The 20763-nt window shown below is 44.3% G+C and overlaps 1 long non-coding RNA gene across 1 annotated transcript; it reads right to left on the reverse strand.

Moving 5' to 3' along the window:
* Positions 1-5692: 5692 nt before the first annotated feature.
* LOC125696266 (uncharacterized) lies at positions 5693-14441 on the reverse strand. Its single transcript, XR_007378254.1, has 4 exons — positions 14365-14441; positions 10261-10449; positions 6633-6855; positions 5693-6347 (listed from the first exon to the last, which is right to left on the reverse strand). It is a non-coding gene; the product is annotated as an uncharacterized LOC125696266 (long non-coding RNA).
* Positions 14442-20763: the final 6322 nt, after the last annotated feature.

The following is a 20763-nucleotide window of genomic DNA, read 5'->3' on the forward strand; positions in this document are numbered from 1 at the left end:
CGTGGCTGTGCCAAGTTACCCACTGACCTCCCCTACCAGCCCTGCACCTTGGGTACTGAGTGACATCTGTACCATTTTTTAATGCTGCCATCATAGTTGCCGTGGTGGCCCTAAAACACACCCCATGCCACTCTCATTCTGAGCACCAGCAGTATTAAAAGGAGGGGCATGAAACAAAGCAGCATCACAGAGCGCAAGGACACAAGCCTTTCCATCCTCTGCTAAAGAAAAGATGAGCCTCATCAAACCCAGCATCTTTGTGTAAGCTCAATTTGTCCTTGGGCAGCAGATAGCTCAAAGACAAGAGGCACATCTGGTAAGGAGAGGAGAAATGTGCTGCTCACATTCACAGGCTGTCAGTACTGCCCTTGCTCCAGGGACCCAGACAGGCTCAGCCACACTGCTGGGTCACCACCTGAAGATCAGGAAGGACCACAGCTGGGTGAACATTTCAAGGTCTTAGAAGCAGATGCCGCCATCCAGAAGGGCACTGGGTGCTGATTTACGCCTTGTGAGTGATGGCAATCCACCCAACAGCTGTGATTGCCTGTTCCACACTTGCCTGCCTTTCAGGACTCTGCTCTCCTGCTGTATTTATGGCACTCCAAACAGGCAGTACTTCATCAAACCTGGCTTTGGGTCAACAACACTTTCCCTTCTGTTTTACTCTCCTGTCTCAGGTTCAAGGGTGCAAAGTGTCAGAATGTAAAGAGCTACTGAGGGCTAGCAGAGCCATGGTTGCTGGTTTGTTTGTTTGTTTGTTTGTTTAATTTCATTATTTTATTGCAGCACGTTCCTCACAAATGCAAGATTATATATTCATACTTTTTTTCATTGCAGCTACATCTGCTTGTGCTTAATGTTTTCAATAGGATGAGAGGGAATGGCCTCAAGTTGCACCAGGGGAGGTTCAGGTTGGATATTAGGAAAAATACCTTCTCAAAAAGAGTGGCATTGCACTGGAAAAGGCTGCCCAGGAAGGTGGTGCTGTCACTGCCCAAGAAATGTGGAGATGTGGCACTGAGGGACATGGTTTAGAGGGTAATACTGGTGATAGGTGGACAGCTGGGCTAGACGATCTCGGAGGTCTTTTCCAACCTTAATGATTCAATGATTCTAAAGGCCGTCTAAGCCTGAACAGGAAGACCAAGGTTAAGGGTCATATGAAAAGTGATCTCTCCACCTAAACCAGCAGTCTCAGGAGTCTGTAGAAATAAAAGTTGCAGTGATGACATGGAAACATCATCAGTCCAAAACCAGTGCTAAAACCAGGACCATCAAACAGTCCTAAAAGTCAGCAATTTGGAGAAAAAAGATATTCATTCTCCTAAGAGGATTTTCATTGCATGAAATTTCAGGTTCAGATGATGTGAATGCATCTCCCATAGATATGGCATCAGGTCAGATCAGGGCTGAATTCCAGTTGGCTTTTGTGACCGTGCTCTCATAAATATGAAATGAGCAACAATTGCTGGAAATGCTGTGGTTGCTTCTGACAACAACTTTGGGTTTTACCAGAGAGTGGTTATTGATCCCAGTACTTAATAACCTGATGAATATCCTTCAGAAACCAATAATATCTCCCACATTATCTCCCAGTCGATTAATCTGTAAGTTACTGGTGATTATTTCCATAATTTTGGAGTTGGATCTATTTTATTGTCTTTTTTTTTTTTTAAAGTAAATATATCATGACAGCTTATTTTCATTAACAAATACTGAAGATCTATTAATGGGAGTGAGTGCTATGGCTTGTTCAATTGAAACAAGTTCTCAAAGTCTTTGCTGAACCAAAGCCTAGAGCTCTCCCAACACATCTTTATTGCATTTTTTCTTTTTTTATTCTTCTTTTTTTTTTTCACTCGCCTTCAATAGTTACAACATCCTCAGGGCAGAGGTTGCTCGATGTGAGTTTCGGCTGTGAGGTTGTGGCTGCTGTGCTGCCAACAGGATATAGCCTTGCGATGAGGCACAGCTCTGTGTGCTGCAATAGGAGCTACCAGCGCTTAATGCATCTGATCCTGAACCGTGCAGAACAAGAACATTGCATTCCTTTGCCTTCCATTCACTCATTTCACCACAAGGGCTATTTGACTGTGGGTGTAAAAGATTAACATCTACTGTGGCAGAGCCAGACCCTGACTGGAGATAATTATGCAGGAGGTATCTCATCCTCCCTGGGGTCACTATTCTACCAAGTGCTTTTACTCAGCCTGCCAGTTTTAGGGGGAGATAAGCTTGCTTGAACATGCCCCCAGCACTGCAGAGCTGTTAATACTGAGTAGGTCTGGCTGCTCATTTCCTCTTCTACCTACTATCTTCTGTGCTCTTGACAATGAGCAGACATACATGCCTCCTACTTCGAAAACTGGAGTGAGGATGTTCCTGCTGACTCATAACTGAAAACTCCAGGAAAAGCTCAGCCATTAAAGCACAGTTTGGAGAGTGATAAGCCAAATCAAGTTTCTGCCATCTCCAGCAGTTGTTGGTTAAGTAGGAGATGAAGACAATACTGATTAAGCCTAATGGAATACGCTTTGGTCTTGTTCCCTTTACCAAGTCCACATAGGGAAGTAAAGAATATATTCAGGTCTCTGCAATAAAAGGGTGAGATTCATCTTGCCTAACCTTTACACGGTAGATACCTACAGCTGCACTCCAGGCTCTCTTTAAAGCCACTGGTAGGAAGATGTTAGATTTATCTGACCTACTTTAAAAATCAAATTGAAATCGTGTTCCAATAGTTCCCGCTGCTCTCCACTTTCATAAGCAGAGTCCCGAGAACAGCCCAGAGGCAGAAGCTCACCTTTTGCTTTGGCTCTTGTGTTCCCCTCTCTCGGTGAGACGTAGGCTGTGCTCACATGTTACCTTCTGGCATCTGAGGTGCAGCAGGTGATGGGATTCAGCTATGTGAAGGTGAGGATATGTGATTTCTTCCTCAGTTACTGAAGAACAAGGAAAAATATTTCCCAACTAAGACCATCTGTTCCTTGAGGATTTGAGCTTTTTATTGCTTTGTTTGTTCACTGATCAAGAAGACCAGCAGGAGAGGTATTGGGTTGGGTGGCTCTACTATCCCAATCAGTGACCGGACAGACCAAGAGCAGAAAACTTTACACGTGCAAAGTTCTCCTAAAGACAACCTAAAATCTCATGGACCAACATTTTGGTCTGAAGATAATAAAGAATAGATTGTTCTGCTGCCTTTTATGGAGGAAAAAAGCCTTCGTCCTTTGGTCTATGCTGAAAGGCATCTGAATTTTCTGCAACTAGAGGCAGAAAAAAAAAAGTACAGATGAAAGACATATCAGCCAACTTTCAGGAAGCTCCCCCGAACCATGACACGTTCCAGTCACCAGAGGTACAAATAGAAATGTAGAAGCTGTGGTGTGAAATCGTAGGACCTTGTTTATTCTGCACTTCCTGTCTGAAAAGTGTCTTGGTGTGTATCTGAACTGCCGACTTGGCATTGCGAAGAAGAACGCATTTCAACTCATTTTTATGCCTTTCTAATGCAGATGCAGCTGAACTATACTACTGATTCATGTATACACCTCTTTTCCATATAGATGATGACTGCGTCAAAAAAGCCAGTGCTCTGAAATAGCACACAGTGAAATACCACAGCAATTCTCATTGGAAGTCTGTAGTGGGAGAGAAATTTCCAAAAATGAAGGGCAAGGTTCCTAATCCATAGCAGCTTTTTGCCAGCAAGATGTGGGAGAGAAGAAACAGGATGCATCCTGCATGAATCATCACTGTAACCACCCTGGATTTATTAGCTGAAATAATGAGGAACACCGAAAATGATTAAAACCTCAAAATGTCTGGTGGAAGACATCTTCTCAAGGTCTGACTCTCGTGAGCTATTGCCATAGACTTCCTGTTGATAGTAAAGCAGCCAGGACTAAAAGAGCCAAGCTTTCAAGACCAAATAATTTATTAAACAAAAAAAAAAAAGAAAAGAGAGACGTTTGTCATCAGTGTCATCTCAGAAAGAGATAAATACATCCCCAGCACCTTTCCAAAAAACACTGCTTGAGATTCTGGTAGCTGGGGACTACAGGCTGAAAGGATGAGGAACACATGAATCTGTGGAGTGATTTAGGAGGAAGGAGCAGGACTTTCCTTGCTCTTTAAGCCATAAACAGCTTCTTTGCTCTGTATTTTACAAGTTCATTTTTAAGGTTGGACCAGTAGATTCCACCAAAATGCAGCTCATGGCTAACATGGACCCCAAATAAAAATATTTGCTTTACCTGAAGGGTAGTCCTGGTTCTGCAGTGCTCTCCTTGGCAGCTGGCTCCTGGATGGAAGCCATTTCCCAGGATGCTGATTTCCTTTGCTATTCTCTGTGAATACCCTTCATTTCTTTCCTCAGGCTCCCCCTATTCCTGCCCTTAACTTCCTCATTCTCCATGGTCCCCCAGTGCTTCCTACTGCAGTGGTTTAACACCACGAGCTTCCTCTGGGGTCACAGCTCACAATCACTGTGTTGCCCTCCATTTGCCATGTCCTGGCCTTTGTTTCTGCCCTTATTCATCCCAAATTTGAGTTGAGAGATTTGGGGTCTCAATGGAGCAGGATACCATGGTACCCCTAGGTAATAAATGCAGCAGAGTGAATGAAGGTCTTGAGCATCTCTTCAGTGCAGGAGCATCCCCTGGAACAAGCTGGAGGAAAAGCTTCACTTAGCATCACTTCAACAACTCAACATAAGAAGCAAAGCATAAAAACAGGCATATAGCTCTCACCTCTGCAAAGTCTGGAAATGATGGGCATGAATTTACCAGAGTGAGAAGTCCTAGACATCCATACTGGAAGGAACGTTGGGAGATCAGTGGTCTCTCTGACATCTGTGTGGTTTGCCCTGCTGCTCTGCTCTATTGCAGGCTCTCCCTGCGTTCCGCAGCGTTCAGCTGAGGAGGCTGAATACCTCGCTATTTCTAAAGATAAATGTTAATCTGATTAATTGCCAGTACTCCAGGAATGGTGCCAGGGCTAAAAAGTATCTACTAAGAAACTACCAAGAAATACTGTTAAACAGGATCTAGGCAAAAAGCCAGACAAAAATTTATGATGCTTATCTCTGCAATAATAATTTCATGGTGGTTAACCAAGGAGCAGAACAAAGGTCATCGGTTTCGTATCAGCTGGAGTTTGTGCAATTCTTTGTTTTCTTTTGTGTGCTTGCCCTGCAAGTTTGATGCAGAAGACCCTAGAAATGAATGGAAAAGCCTGTCAGTTCAGAGTGGGCAATTTGCATCTCATTCTTTGCTCAAGACCAAAGAAAAGCTCAAACCAGAAGCCTTCCCAATACTGCTCAAAACCCAACCCAGCTCCTAATGCAGGGTTAGCAGCTTTCACCTCATTTCATTCAATAAGTTATCCATAGGACAGGTATGATGAACATCCATGTTACTGAAACCCCATGGATTAACATAGTCACGAGAGGCTATCTAATAATTTTGCTCTTGTGCAAATAAACATGAGACTCAACCTCATCTGAGGTTTTTCTGCTTTCCAGCAGGAAGAGGGACAAACAAGAGACCCTTGGAGACCTCTGAAAATAAATAAAAGGAGAAGAGGCTCTTTCTTACTGCTGTTTTCTCTTATTATGGTAGAAATAATTCTAGAGAAAATATACACTTTGCTTCTTGACACAGCTGCCAAGACTCTCAGTTTTACAGAGAGGATTGGGTTTCAGAATCTTTCCAAACCAGCCCCCACAAAATTAATTGACCATCCAGGAATCGTGGCTTTGGATGTTATTTATTTTGAAGGTAGAATTCTGATCCCAGCGACTGTAGAGAAAACCTTGAGAAGGCAATCTTTCTGACTCAGAGGGTGGGATTTGGCTGCCCACGCACAGAGCCTGGTGCCATCCAAGATGCCCTTGTGCATCTGAAGCATCCCACAGGCCTGGCAAAGTGACACATCTGAGGGGAGATGAGTGCCTTTCAGAAGGAAGAGCTGGAGTCTGGGAGCTTCTAACATCCAGCTTGGCTCAAAGAAACTGTGTTTGGACAGCTGAATCAAGTCCTAACACACACGTATAGCACACGTATCAGCAAATCTATCAGTCACTCAATCAATCACAAGAGATATTCCCAAATCTTCAGATTTCACGTCGGTTCTGGAGGCAATTTAAGGACTATTTTTCAATGCTCAGGACTGTGTTAGAAACACTCTATTTGCTTCACTGACACTTCCAAGCATACTGAAGCATTCATCTGGCCCGGGCTCTATGGTCCCCACCCTGTCTCTAACGTCCTCTTCTCCATCCTCTGTCCTTCTGGGGCTCCAGCACAGCCATGGGATTCATGGTTCCCTGTCTGATCTCCAGGCTGCAAGAGAAATACATACATATATTTATTTATTTATGTTTCCCAAAAGAGAGATGTGCAAAATGCAGGAGGCAAAGACTTTCCACGAGGCCAAGGGGAAAGAGCTGTGACATGGTTTATAGAGCCCAGAGGGGCAATAGAAGGGGCTGGCATGTGAACCATCAGCAGCTCTGGGGCAGCATTACCTCAGAAAGTCAGAGCTTTCACGGAAAAGCAGGATATTTTTAGGTTACTGAGTGTATTTAAATATCTTGGAGTACATTAAAATTATAGTAATTATCCCACCTTCTCATGTGGGATTCTGGGAGGTGATAGATTGGTGGATTGTGCTGGTGGAGTCATCCTCAGCGAGGTCCTTCTGCAAAGCAGAATGATTTTCTTTCCATATTTTACAGCTGCAGCATTCCTGGCCCATTAATACTTGACGATTGAATGCTGGGATCTGCTCACATTGCACCCTCCCTCTGCAGGGCTGCTTCTTGCAGCACCCTGGAGCAGAGGCAAACTCCTGCAAAACAAAAATGCATTCACACACGCCTGGAGTTATGAGCTTGCACATGCTGGTGAGACTGATGGTCTCTTCACAGCAATGTTTAACTTCTGAATCATTTCTTCTTGCTCCTGTATGACAATGCAGGTGAACATTACAACTCCCAGGAAAAAAATAAAAAAGAAAGCAAGAACAAAACAAAGAGTTGAATGCTGCAATCCTTTTTGTCTTTACAAAGAAGTCTTTTCCCTTATAAACAGTCATTAACAAATTCCGAGTTATCTGTGGTTTCGACTTCATATTAAAAAGCTGGTGCCTCAGATCTCTGCCCTTCTTCCAACTTCTTTTCATCAAAATGAGGATTTTATCAGATCTGTAGGAAGGGTTCTTGTCTGTAGTTGATGGATCAAAGTCAGGGCAGAATCTCCTTTTGTTGGAGTAACTCATGGTTCTGCCAAGCCTTGAATTGTTCCTGAGCCTTGGAGATCAAAAACTGCTCATTGTCAGCTGGGAGGACTTCCAACCCAGTGTCACCTTGGAAGTAGCCCCACACCCCTGTCATCATGGAGGATCATAGAATCATAGAATCACCAAGGTTGGAACAGATCTTCAAAATCATCCAGTCCAACCATCCACCTACCACTGATATTTCCCCACTAAATTGTGTCCCTCAGTACAATATCTGAACGTTTCTTTGAGCACCTCCAGGGATGGTGACTCAATCACCTCCCTGGGCAGCCCATTCCAGTGCCTGATCACTTTTTCAGACTTTTTCAGACTGATTTCCTAGTAACCTGAACCTCCCCTGGTGCAACTTGAGGTCCCTCTTATCTTATTGCTGTTACCTGGGAGAAGAAGCCGAGCACTCGCCTCACTAGAACCTCCTTTCAGGGAGTTGTCAAAAGCAATAAGGTCTCCCCTAAGCCTTCTTTTCTGCATTCTGAACAGTCCCAGATGGATCTCCAGCCCAGTGTCAGCTTGGAAGTCCCAAACATCCCAGTGTCACCTTGGATCACCTCCAGCCCAGCATCACCTGGGAGTTCCTACAAAGCCATGACGACAGGATCTTCAGAGCCTCGTGGGGTGTGATCCCTCCACTGAGAGCCCAGATAAGAAAAAGGAGAAACTAATAGACATGCTTTGGTGGAAGCAAGAAATTCCCAGCACAGCAAACCCAGAGGAGGAGATCTGGGCTGCCACATTGTCCCAGGACAGCATCCCCATCTGCACAGGCTGCAGTTCACTGCTCCTCGTCCATCTCAGACTGAGAAGCCTCCATCACTTTCCTCAGACCCTGCCTGCATCTGAACATTCCCTGCCTAACACCCATGTTCTCTGGCCCATTCCCAGTTCTTCCAGCATCATGTTCTTGATTATTTACTCCCTTAAAATGCTGCAGAAAAATGCTGCTTTTCCTGAATACTAACAAAGAAAAAAAATCCCTTCCTAGTCTGTGTGTTTTCCTCTTTTTGAAGATCTCCATTACCGCTGAAAAGCTCTGTGACCCTTGGAGATATTTGATCCCAGTGACCTCTGATGCTTGGGACACTGATACGATCCCACCCTGAGTTTATTCTTGAACAGAGCTCACATATCTATCTATCCTTTTATCCATACATAAAACGATTGTCCCCTTTATCTCTCTCATTCCAGTGCTATCTGATCAATTTTTGTCTTTCCTTACACTTCTTTCATCAAATTAATATCCTTTCCCCGAGGGAAATCTCCCGGATTTTCTCCTTTTACACCCTGTCATGTCCCCCTCCAACTTCCCTTCTCCAGACCCGATCCCCTTCTCTCCACACTGCCAATTCACAGTTGTGTTACGTATTCAGCATAACATATATATTTAAATGGGATGATTTCCAGTAATGTAAACAGTCTGGCCCATTAATTTCAATGGTGGAGCTGACAGCTCGGGGCTGGTGTTTCATAGCCTGGTGACACATGAGTGCAGCTGCTTGAACTCGACGGGTAACTGTTTCCAGCACCGAGCTGCACATCTGCAGGAGGAAGGAAATACTTTCTGTAACACTGGAAAAAAATAAAGCCGCCTAGATTTCCCTCCCCCCTCACCCCCAGATGATGATGTTCATCATTCAAATGTTTCAGCTGAGTGGGTGTTTAATTCAAAGTTGGATAGGGGACATTTATGATGTGTTGCTCACGCTGCTGTTGATTCTTTGTTCCAGGTGTTGCACTGCTGAGGTCTTCTCCAAAATCCCTCCACTCTGTGCCCAGCAATATGAGTAGCCCCAATACTTTTGGAGCAGTTGCCTAATTAAAGGATTGATTTCTCTTCAAGGAGGCTGCAGCATGGAGTTAGACCGTCCTTCTTGCACTGTTACTGAAAGGAGGTTGTAGTGAGGTGGGGTCAGCCTCTTCTCCCAGGGAACAGTGACAGGACAAGAGGTGATGGCCTTAAGTTGTGCCAGGGGAGGTTCAGGTTGGATATTGGGAAAAATTTATTCTCCAGAAGAGTGGTGATGAAGTGGCACAGGCTGCCCAGGGAGTGGTGGAGTCACCATCCCTGGAGGTGGAGCTAAGGGACGTGCTCAGTGGGCACAGTTTGGGTGGGTTGGGGCTGGACTTGGGATCGTAGTGGTCTTTTCCAACCATGATGATTGTGTGATTCTGTGACTGACAAACGACAGCAGAGGAGAACAAACAGCAAGATTTCTCTGATGGGACGAACTTACTAGGCAACCACTAACCTGCCAAGCAAGGGCTGGGTCACAATCAGGGACACCAGCTTTGCTGATGGGATCCAGAAGACGAAGTTAGCAAAACACCAGGATTGACTCAGACTTTTCAGTTGCTCGAGGAAAATGTGTGATTAACACCAGGAACCCCTCCAACTTCTTTTTTTTTCCTCAAAGTAACTCAGTATCTTCTCTGTAGATATTCAAGACCCAACTGGACACTTTCCTGCTCAACTTACTGCAGGGAATCTGCTTTTAGCAGATGGTTGGACTCGATGATCTCCAGAAGTCCCTTCCAACCTCTATGGCTATGTGATTCTATGAGTTATCCAGACAGACTGAGGTACCTGTAGGACATCATTTGTGCTGCTGTCTGTTGGCAGGCCATGCCCCCATGTGTCACCCCATGTGGGACCTTCTCTTGGAAAGAGGAATGTATGAAGATAATCTCAAGCTCAAACTGGAGTGGATATGGAAGCACAGTGGGACAGGAAGAGAAAAGAAGTCTGCTGGATTACATGCCAAAGCCAAAGCAACAATTTTCAGTCTCCAGTGTTGTTTTTTTCTTAATCTTTCTGAGCAAAATTCAGATACTGAGGAGAACAAACTACCACTGCTTAAATAATTCTTGCTGAAGGATGCCTAGCTATGTCTGGAAAGAGAGAATGTACTGGGACCTAAACATGTCCCAACAAAGTGTTGCCAGAAAGTGTACTCCTACCTCCATGACATCCTCTCATCCCTGTCCTTTGGGTGTTGTTCTTTGATCCTTTGAAGATCCTTTGAAGATCCTTTGAGATATGTTCTTTGAAAACTTATTCTAGTCTTCTTTTAATGTGCTGGGCAGTCTGGTTCTTTTCTGTCTCGTTAGTCCACTGTTCTACCAGCCTGTCATCCCTTCTTGAAGGACCTGAGGAAGGTAGGAATCCATACTAAGTTGGTTTGGGAGGACCACAGACACTATGTCCCTTCCATAATAAAATGCATCTTAAAAAAAAAACACAAACAAACCAAACCTTCTTTCTGAAGCGCGTTGAAAAGGCAATAGCAGGCAACATTGTCCTGTAATTGATTAACCAAACTCAGAGAGCCATTCAACTGATCCAGAGTACATACTTGCATTCAACACTATGGTCAGTTATTGCACCTTGTGACTTACTGAAACATGGACAAGAATTTGCCCTTCCCCGTAGCTCACTGAATTTCTTTTCAACACATTACTTGTTGTCTCCAGGCTCAGAAGTTTGTTTCTGAGAAGCACAGATTTTCCAGAAGAAACTCATAGCTGTTTTGTGGAGTTCATTTTGCCAAACTCTTCATTAACAGCTTAATGGATCCATGTCCAACTTTCTTCTGGAGGTGTTTCAGGGTGGGAATGAAATGGTTCTTGTGTATGGTTGTGTCTCACAATTGGCTTGGGGCTGAAATGATGCAATGACAGCTTGTAATGGTGATGAACTGAGGCCTCCATTGACTGTAATGAGATCCCAGACTAACTTAGATGGAGGCTACAGCTATTAAGCACCACCTAGGTGGGCTGAAGCTTGCTGCCCTTTGATTTGCAGTTCCAAGGTGTCCACTTCTGTAATTCTGGAGCCATATGACAAGAATCAGAATCCTGTCCTCTCATCTGAGCCTCTAATTTTGAGCCCACAAGTGTGAATGACTGCCAGTGCATCTCCCCACTGCAGTGCTTTTCCCAGATGGACTCGCTGTCTACAATTGTTTAGACAAGATCAGATGACTCATACTCCATTCCTTCCCATTAAAGAAGCCTGCCATGATTGGTCCTTTTGGAGAATTTATGCTTTGGACACCTGAAGGCTGGTGAACCCTAAACCAGGAAATGAAGAGAAACTGCATCACTGTCAGACCTAAGAGGTGAGAATAGCTGCTTTCTTCCTCATCCTAACTTTCAACTACTTTGCGCTTGTTTGTTTCTTTGCAGAGAAATAAAATAAATGCATATCTGCTCCCTTGTTTGTCTCTGACTTTAAACAGGACTCTGAAAGACAGTGGGAAAAGATTTAGGCTGCCTTAAAGTTCAGACTACATGGAAAATTGTTTATTTGCCTGCTTATATCCTGTAATAAAAAATACACAAACAAAACCCTCCTCCTTCCCCTATTAAATCCTTGAATTTATGTGCATAGCTGGTTTATATAATCCTCAGCTCAGCGTGTTTAGAGCATGCATGTTGTCTGAACAATCTGCAAGCAGTAGAAGAGCTCCAACAGCAGAAAAAAGTTCTAGTGCCCCATTATTGCAAAGAGGAAACTGAGGCACCCATGGACCCAGCAGGATTCAGGTCCAGAGGAGCAAGTCTTTGGTAGATTTTAATTTTGGAATGCTAAAGTGCAGGGATTGTGTCCTGCCTTACAAAGGTCTTGCCTATGGCATATTGTTTCTCTATGTACTCTCCTTTTGCCCAGAAAGACAGTTTGTTGGGTAAGTGAACTCTCTTCTTACAATTTGCACCCAACGCTGGGCAATGGGATCTCTCTCTTGTGTAAGACTCATCTTTTTAATACCCTCAAGGCTATATTTAAGAGGAAGAAAAGATTCCCATAGATTTCTTGCACTTTGACTGTGAGCACCCCTGGGATACAACCAATGAGTGATGTGGAGGGTGAGTTCAACTCCTCCAGGTCTGAGAGGGCGTTGGAAATGGGAACTGCCCATTCATATCCCAGGGCAGAACATGTTCCAGAATGCATACAGCTTGCAGACTGCACCTTGATGTAGAAGAACAAGCTGGAAACTTTACCAGCCATCCTCGTCCTGCTGCCCGGTGGGCAGACGTAGCTGTGCATCAGATCTATTTGTGCTGCAAAGAAATGTTGCTGCATAACTTCTCTCTTAATCACTTAGTGTGAGCTCTTAGGAGGGAGGTCTGGATTTATAGGATTCATAGGATTTATAGAATTTTCAGGCTTGCTGTTAAACTGATTGACTGGGGACAAAGGACTCCAGTCTTCCACCATGACAATTACTAGACTAAGCAACATATTCCACCGAATGCCTGTGAAGTTCAGTCTCAGTGTTAGGATTCACCACAAGGAAAATCCAAGCTGAAAGTTGCACAGAAAGATTCATTGCAGCCACTTGTCTCCTTCACATAGCAAAAAAAATGTGCAGCTGGTCTTTCCATCCGTTTGAGCTGTTTGTCGCCCAGTGCAATTGGGCTCTGCTCTTAGACACTGAATCTTCAAAATCATGTTAGCACTGAAAGTCAAGGGAGTGCTAATGTTTTCCACTGAATCTTTGCTAAGTGACAAGAACCAGCATAACTAATTTGGGTCTGATGTAATTGTCTGTGGGCAGGATAAGGAAAGCCTAAATACAGATGGCTGAGGCCATCTGAAATGTCCCAGACTATCTCACCTGGCAGGCAACAGATCCAGATTATACTGAGTTTACAGGTGATCTGTGTGCTTCTGGAGCTGCAGCAAGAGGCCAACTGTGACATCTTAGGACAGCAGAAAGGCCGTAGTCTTTCATGTTAGGCTTCTGAATCTCATTTTAATGGCTGGTCACATGCAACGCACCCAACCACCATGAGCTGTTCAGGCATCTCCATTGACTGTCACTGTTATTTTTTAACAGTTCAGTTCTCTATAAACAGATTTGGGCAATGGAGGCCCAGCACATAATGCATCCCAGTGTACATGTCTAAAACAGAGCAGATAAATCACACTTTACAAGTGTCTGCTTCTGTCCGTTGTCTGAAAAGGGAACTGTGACCAGACTGGCATGGAGGCCATGCAAAGTGAGGGGAACTGGATACCACCACTGATTCATAGAGTCACTAAGGTTAGGAAAGACTGCTGAGATCACCAAGTCCAACCCCAAACCACCCCCACCATGCCCACTGACCATGTCCATCAGGGACACAACTTCACAGTTCTGGAACATCTCCAGGGATGGTGACTCCACCAGTTCCCTGGGCAGCCTGTGCCACTGCATCACCACTCCTTCTGAGAAGAATTTTTTCCTAGTATCTAGCCTGAAAGATGAAAGATGGAGATGAAAAGGCTCAATTAAAAACATCTTGGCAAGGGAGCCTGCCCACGTTTCAAAGCAGCTCTATCCCAGCCTTCCTTGCCCCATGTTTCCCCCTGACATGGAACAGCAGAGAAGCAAGCAGCCATGCAGCAGCAGCTCCAAGCCCATTGCACATTGCTAGAACTGCACGGGCTGCCAGGGATGGTGCATGACCAGCACACAGCTCTGCAAGGTGCTCTGCAGCCAAGCAAGCTGTCCAAGCCTGCTGAAAACCTGCCACCCTTGATGCAATACGGCAGAATGCTTTTCTTCTGCTGCTCCCTGGTGCTTATCGATTGGAGTATTAATAAAATCTTGTTCCAAGCTCCCTCAGCTTCCGAGATTACTTGGGAGCAGTCCAGCCCTGCAGCCCCAGCCATGCTTGTAATGTGGGGACTGGAGGATCAAAAACATTTTTAAATGGCTCTGCTAATCAATCATCAACAATTGGGTAAATTAAGCCCTGCAGTCTTTCCTTTTGTGAGCAAGGGATCTGCTGGACATATCTTTAATGAGCAGATTCTTATCCCTCTAATATTCCTTAATACCTTTCTAGAGGAAATGAACTGCGGGGAGACTTTGTTGGTGGAATGAGAGGAATGCAGATAACTGCTGGTTGCTGCTTTCTCACATGCCGGGCTGCATGCCGGCCCAAAGCCCTGGCTGAGCAAGGCACGCCGGGTCTCAGTTTCCTTCCAAAGATCCTGGTAACTCCAGCTTTCCTCTTGCCAAAGTGTGGCTTTGTGTCCTCACTGCAGAGCTAAGCCCTGTCCTTGCTCACCTCCCAGTGGTCCATGTTCCTCTGGGGTGAAGGCTTGTCCTGCAAAGCCCATCAGGAAGATGCATGCAGCTCCTGAGGTACTGGCCTAAGTGATTCCTGTTAATTATTAACATGCAAGAAGCAATGCAAACACCACAGGAAGGCAAAGAGGTCCATCCTGAGCAGTCCGGGGAATGCTGTCTTTTGTTACCTTTTTCTACGGTACTGAAAAATAGAATCAGTGAAGTTGGAAAGGCCTCTAGTCCAATCATCAGCTTACCATTCCACCCCCACCATGCCCATTACCACGTCCCTCAGTGCCACAGCCCCACAGTTCTGGAACACCTCCAGGGGTGGTGACTCCCCCACCTCCCTGGGCAGCCTGTGCCAATGCATAACCAGCCTTTTAGATAATAAGTTTTTCCTTTGTGCTTTCCTGTTTTACTGTGGCACACTGTACTTGTACTTTGTACATTGTACACTGTGTTTATGTTATAGGTCCTATGCGTGCTAAGAGGTCCTGAGTTTTGTGTCCTGTAATAAGTTTTGGCTGTGAGACACCAGAATATGCAGGTATTTCTGTACCCAGAGACACCTGACACACCACTGTCTCCTGCATTAAAAACCAAGACACCAACATTTCTCAGCAGAATAAGATGGATGTCCAGGCATGGACAAAGTAGCAGTCTACAGATGGAGCCAACGTGCAAAGCGACAGGCCTTGTAGGAAACATACTCTGCAGCTCTGCTAGGTACTGCTGGCTTCAGAAGTGAAGAATGTGGATGCTTTGGACCCAAGCTAGGAGATCTCTGGATTTAATGAAGGAAAACTCTTGTTCCTACGTTAGGTTTACACCAGTGAGAGTAGACACAGGCCCAGCGATCCATTACGAATATGCCTGATGGTGCATGCAGTTTAGGCAGAGCATTTAATTTCTCCAGAGGGAGCCTATCTTGACAGCATTCTACCTCCTAAGTGCAACGGCACGGCAATTAGCACAGCGAGCATTGAGCACCCTGGGAGTGGGGGCAGGAGGAGCAGAGCCTGAGCACGGACACTTCATCCACATTACTCCCCTTCCTCGAAGCCCCCATCACACATATTCTTCTTGCACAGACACCTGCAATAAAAGGGGATTTATGAGATTTTGTCCACAGGCAGCAAAAGCCACTATCGATTACTGCAAGGCTCTTAAATGAGAGTAATTCACAACCCTCTCCAGTTTTGAAGGCAAGCTCTAATTTAATATCATTATGTCTTCATGCCCCCACACATTCCACTGTCTCATTCACTGAGCTTTTATTGGGCTCTGGATAATTTATGGCTAGATATGCTGCCTTTTATCTGACCTATTTTTAGCTATTCTTGCTTTTTACATATTTTTTTCTCTGCCATCACAACTGGCAATTAAAGTAAAAAGGTTAAAAAAAAAAGAAAAAACAACAGAAAAACAGCTACACGATCCACAGAGTTTTAACCTTTATTTCTTCTTCTTTATGTGCTGGAGGATGCATTTGTTATTGCCATAGCTTTCTGAGGACAAGAGTTTGTGATAAAAGCACTTCCCCAAATTTTACTCCTTCTGTTTTTCCTTCATTTCTCCGAAGCTTGGTGCTTACAGCTTAGACCCACAATCTTCACCAATGACCCTGCTTGGTCTGCACAGCTGCTGAGTACTCCAGTCGTCCTTCAGTTTCCCATTGTAAATGAGATCTATTGACCCTTTGTGGTCTTTTCCAACAGAGATTTGTGTCCTATGTCTTCTGCAGCTTCAATGGAGGATGTTGTTGGGCTTTGCTCAGGTTTGGTCCCAAACATCATCAAAGCTCCTTGGTGCAGAGAAAAACAGGGCTACCTTTTGTCTGGAGGTAATAATTTTCTATTTTCTTGTTTCAAAAAAGCTTTTTTTTTTTTTTAAATTTTGAAACAAATTTAATTCTGTGCAAATCAGTCCCATTGACTTCCAAGAGATTTCCCAAACTTGTGCCACCACTCTGTTTTGTCCATGAAGTCTCTTGTTGGGAAAGGCTGGTCCTTTGATCCCAGACCTCAGGGCTGGTGGCATCCCCATGAATTCATCCCTGTTCCTGGGTTCTCCAGGCAGGGTTTTCCCAGCTGAAGGTATCAGGCCGTCAGAGCTGGTAAACAGAGAAGACACAGTGGGACTGCCTCACCTCATATTGCCTGAGTTAACTGGAAAAAATTGCTGCTGTGATCCTTTTCTGCTATATTTAAGAGAAACGTCATTATGTAGATATTTGTTCCTCACAGCAATTCCAGTTTCTGAATATATTTTTAGACATTCTGTTCACAACCATTAGATCACTGCCATTTTTTTTTCCCCATTGCATTTCTGGTTAAGTGTAAAATTACCTTGCTCTATTTATGCATGCATAATAGCATGGCATAATATTATTAATGTTACCTATAATTATCTGTGATCATAGACTCATAGAATGATTTGGGTTGGAAGGGACATTTAAGATCATGTAGTTCCAACCTGCTGTAGGCAGGGACACCTCCCTCTAGACCAGGCTGCTCACAGCCCCATCCAGTCTGGCCTTCAATGCTTCCAGGGAGGGGACATCCACAGCCTCAATGGGCAAGGTGATATAGACAGAAATGGCATAGATAAAAATAAGAGTATTAATTAGATATACTTGGACTCTTCCAGGATATGTCATTTGACTATCCTCAAAGTTCTAAGGTCAAGCAAAAGCTTGAGTCTACCAGAGCTGTCCTCCCTGATCCATGTCTCAAAACACCTGCATGTGCCAGAACCATAGAATGATTTGGTTTGGAAGAGGCCTCACAGCCCACCTCATTCCAACCCACTGTCCTGGACAAGGACACCTCCCACTTGACCGGGTTGCCCAAAGTCCCATCCAACCCAACTTTGAACATTGCCAATGATGGGCATCCACAACTTCTCTGGACAATGCATTCCAAAGTCTCACCGTCTTCATTATGAAAAGTCCTGCAGGGAAAGGCAGTGCTGTACTGATACTTTGCATTAGAGCTGCAGAATTGGTCTGATAAGTAATTGGTCATTTGGCTGAAGGAAGGCCTTGGCTGTGTGTGTGCTTGCATCCCACCTGAGCTGGGGACACTGGTGTTTCCAGCCCTATAGCACGGTTATTTTCCCAGACAGACCCAAGCTCCTGGCCCAGCCTGATAAAAACACTCAAAATAACAGCTTCATCTTGAGGGATTTCCAAGCTGTCCAAGGCAGTATCTCGGGAGAGAGAGGGAAATGAGCTGTGCAGCTTCACCAGCCGCATTCCCACACATAACAACCATGACAGCAATGCTAACAAGAACCAAAAATCACGAGGCAGATTTCCCCTCTCCTCAGCCAACACGACGAATCATAAGACTGGATTTGGAAAAACCACAGTGTTTTAGAATGTTGCATGTTAGTTGTTTTCACAGATGAGTTTCATACCAGCAGCTCCTTCCAGTCACAAGGAAGTTTTGTTGTTGTTGAAGAAAAGTTCTTAAATCACTGAATAATCACGAGGCTCCAGGAACTGGGACTTGTGAGTAGAGACTACAAGAGGACATAGGTAGAAGGTAAGCTATGGGGGATACATTGTGAAATTAAGGAACAATGAGCATCCCTGTTCACTGTAGGAACAGAAGATGATAACAAAAAAAAACTCCACCATGAACACTGTAGTCCTGTAACACTAAAATATCAAGAGGGAAGTAAGTGGCAAGAGTTTGCTCTTATGCCCATCTGCTTATCGTGTCTGCCTGGTAGAAGGCTATTGCGTGGAGCCTGTGTGCATGCTCGACCCTCGGGCAAAATCTCACCTTGCTAAAATACGCAGCAAAAACACCGTAAATAAATAACGTGCTTAAAAAATAATAATCATCATAAAAGCGACCTTGGACCATCTGATGCCATCTGATTAGAACAGCCAAATTCCATATTTAAAGAAAAAGAAAAAGAAAATAAATAACAGCCCTGGAGGCAAGGAGGATTTGCTTGGGAAACCTTGTTAGGAGAGGGGAGCTCCCCAGCTGCAGCAGCAGCGATGGTTGCTGATTGGGCTCTTCAGAACACTTGTAGGTAAGCAACAGGGACTGAGACAGTTTTATACAGCTTGGGTCATCAGAGAGTTTATTTTAAGGTATATGGATCTTGCCTACAAGGTTGTACTGGCTCTTGAAGGGTATATATTGTGAAACAGGCTGCCCAGGGAGGTGGTGGGGTCACTGTCCCTGGAGGTGTTCCAGAACAGTGGAGATGTGGCACTGCAGTCAGTGGGCATGGTGGGGTTGGACTTGGTGATCCCAGAGGTCTTTTCCAGCCTTAATGATTCTGTGATAAGGTGCTGGCCCACTAGGTTGTACAGGCTTTTTTAGGCTATCCCGTGTTGTCCAGTAGACTACATGGAGTTGCAGGGGTGAGTGGAGATGTTGCGCTGAACATCACCTGGAGGTGTTGGTCCCCATTAAAGCCATGGGTGGTGCACCAGGTCCAGGCCAACTCCCTGCCCCAGGAGCACAATTTTGGATGGCAGCAGGTGATGCGGGGTGAACAAGGATCCATTTGTGTCCACGTTGCATGGGAGAGGCAAACACAGCTGGGTTGGAGCCCTGTGAGCAGCCGGCCCTTCTGCCCCACCAGGCTCTCACAGACTGGCTCGCCGCTGCCCATAAATTAACTGGATGTCTTATCACTTTTTAATTAAAAATGTGCTTGTATATTATGTACTCGGACACCTAAGAAACAGCATAAATAATAAATGCAAACAGTGGCAATTTATCGGTACAGTGGGGCTTAGTTGGATCAGTATTGATTCCTCTTTATGACTACATATTCTTACAGGGGAAAGATAATATATTTCTTACTCACACAGTGGTTAATTACTGCTTAAAATAAATCGATACTAACTGGCCAAGCAATATAAGCCATTAGTTGTGCTTAGAATAAATTAGCCAGTGTGATTTTCTCAGAACTCATTTTGGGGGGTTATTTACATTTCTAGGTGTTAGTAATTTGCGTCAAAGAAATCTTTGGCGCTGATAACAAGCACTTCATTAGCTAATTAAGCTCATAAAGCAGCTCAGTGACTCGCTTAGTTCACTGGAAGTTCAGACTTAAGCCGACCAGAAATGCAATTATTATAAAATTTGAAGTGAATCAATCAATTAAGGAGAAAAGATCTTGCTGAAGAAAGCATTTGTTTCTGCTGGAAACAAAGCCATTTTTTTATTACTATTTTTTTTAACTTTGAGAGATTTTAAATGCTTGTAAGAGGTAAAATTGAGGCAACATTGACAACAATTAATAGATCATAAGCTAATTATTTTTTTCTCTTTTTTTTTTTTTTTTTTATTCCCAAGGTGAAAATTTCAGACTTTTTTGAATGCAATTCCTACGGGCTCTTTCCTACAAGCTCTTGCTTTTACGTTTCTCTTTCTTTTATTATTGGCAGTTCAACAAAAGCTGACACAAATCTGCAGGGCATTTCTGGAGAGCTGAATTCCCTTTTTTTTTTTTTTTTTTAAACTAAAAAATCTTTGGCTAAAAAAACCAACCCTATTGCTGTGATTTAGACCTGTTTGAATGAGGGAGAGGAGAACCTCCTGTTCCTTCCTTCTGACATCACCCTGTGCTGATTATATTATTAGGACAGTTTTGTCCTACAGGAACAATCCAAAACCGAGCTCAGAGATGCTTTGCTCTCTTCAAAGCATCTATAAAGCTCAGAAGTGAGCTTTGGAATTGAGAAGGAGGAGAGGATGAAACCCATCTTGCCACAGACCAGCAGCAGAGCCAAGTGCTTCTGACACATGGAGGGTGCAGCTCATCTAACATCAGATACAACATTAATCACCCCAGGATGAGTGCACAGAGGAGGAAGAGGCACTTTCAGGATGAGATTTGTCTGCCCTAATTTGAGTGATAGATTTAAGAGGAGAAAAAACTCACCTTGGGCTTGTTGACCAAGGAGACAGCCCAGGGTGAGCAGCAGTGATGCAGGCACCAACACTTGGCTGGGTGACCCCTACTTGTAACACCAGTATCTTAAGGTGGAAGGAAAGGCTCCACTGAACATGTTCAACTCTTCCACAGATATTTGGTAGTTTCACATCAAGTAACACACAGAGCTCCAGGCAGGGGAGGAGGAAAGCAATGGTTGTTCAGCTTTTCCTATTGCAGAATCACAGGGCCTTAGAATCATTTGAGGTGGAAGAGACCCTTAAAGGTCATCTAGTCCAACTCCACTGCAACGAACAGAAGATGTCTGTGCCAGGAAGGAGTTTGGGAGTGGAAGAGGAACCAAAATGAAAGCAGAGTTACACAGAGCTCAAAGGAGGTGAAATGTGGGGATAAATGCAGAGGTTTGGCCAAGACTTTGGATCAGTAACACCTTTTTGACAGATGGCTGTGTCCTGATCATGCA

Source organism: Lagopus muta, chromosome 7 (assembly GCF_023343835.1).
Source record: "Lagopus muta isolate bLagMut1 chromosome 7, bLagMut1 primary, whole genome shotgun sequence".
NCBI lineage: Eukaryota > Metazoa > Chordata > Aves > Galliformes > Phasianidae > Lagopus > Lagopus muta.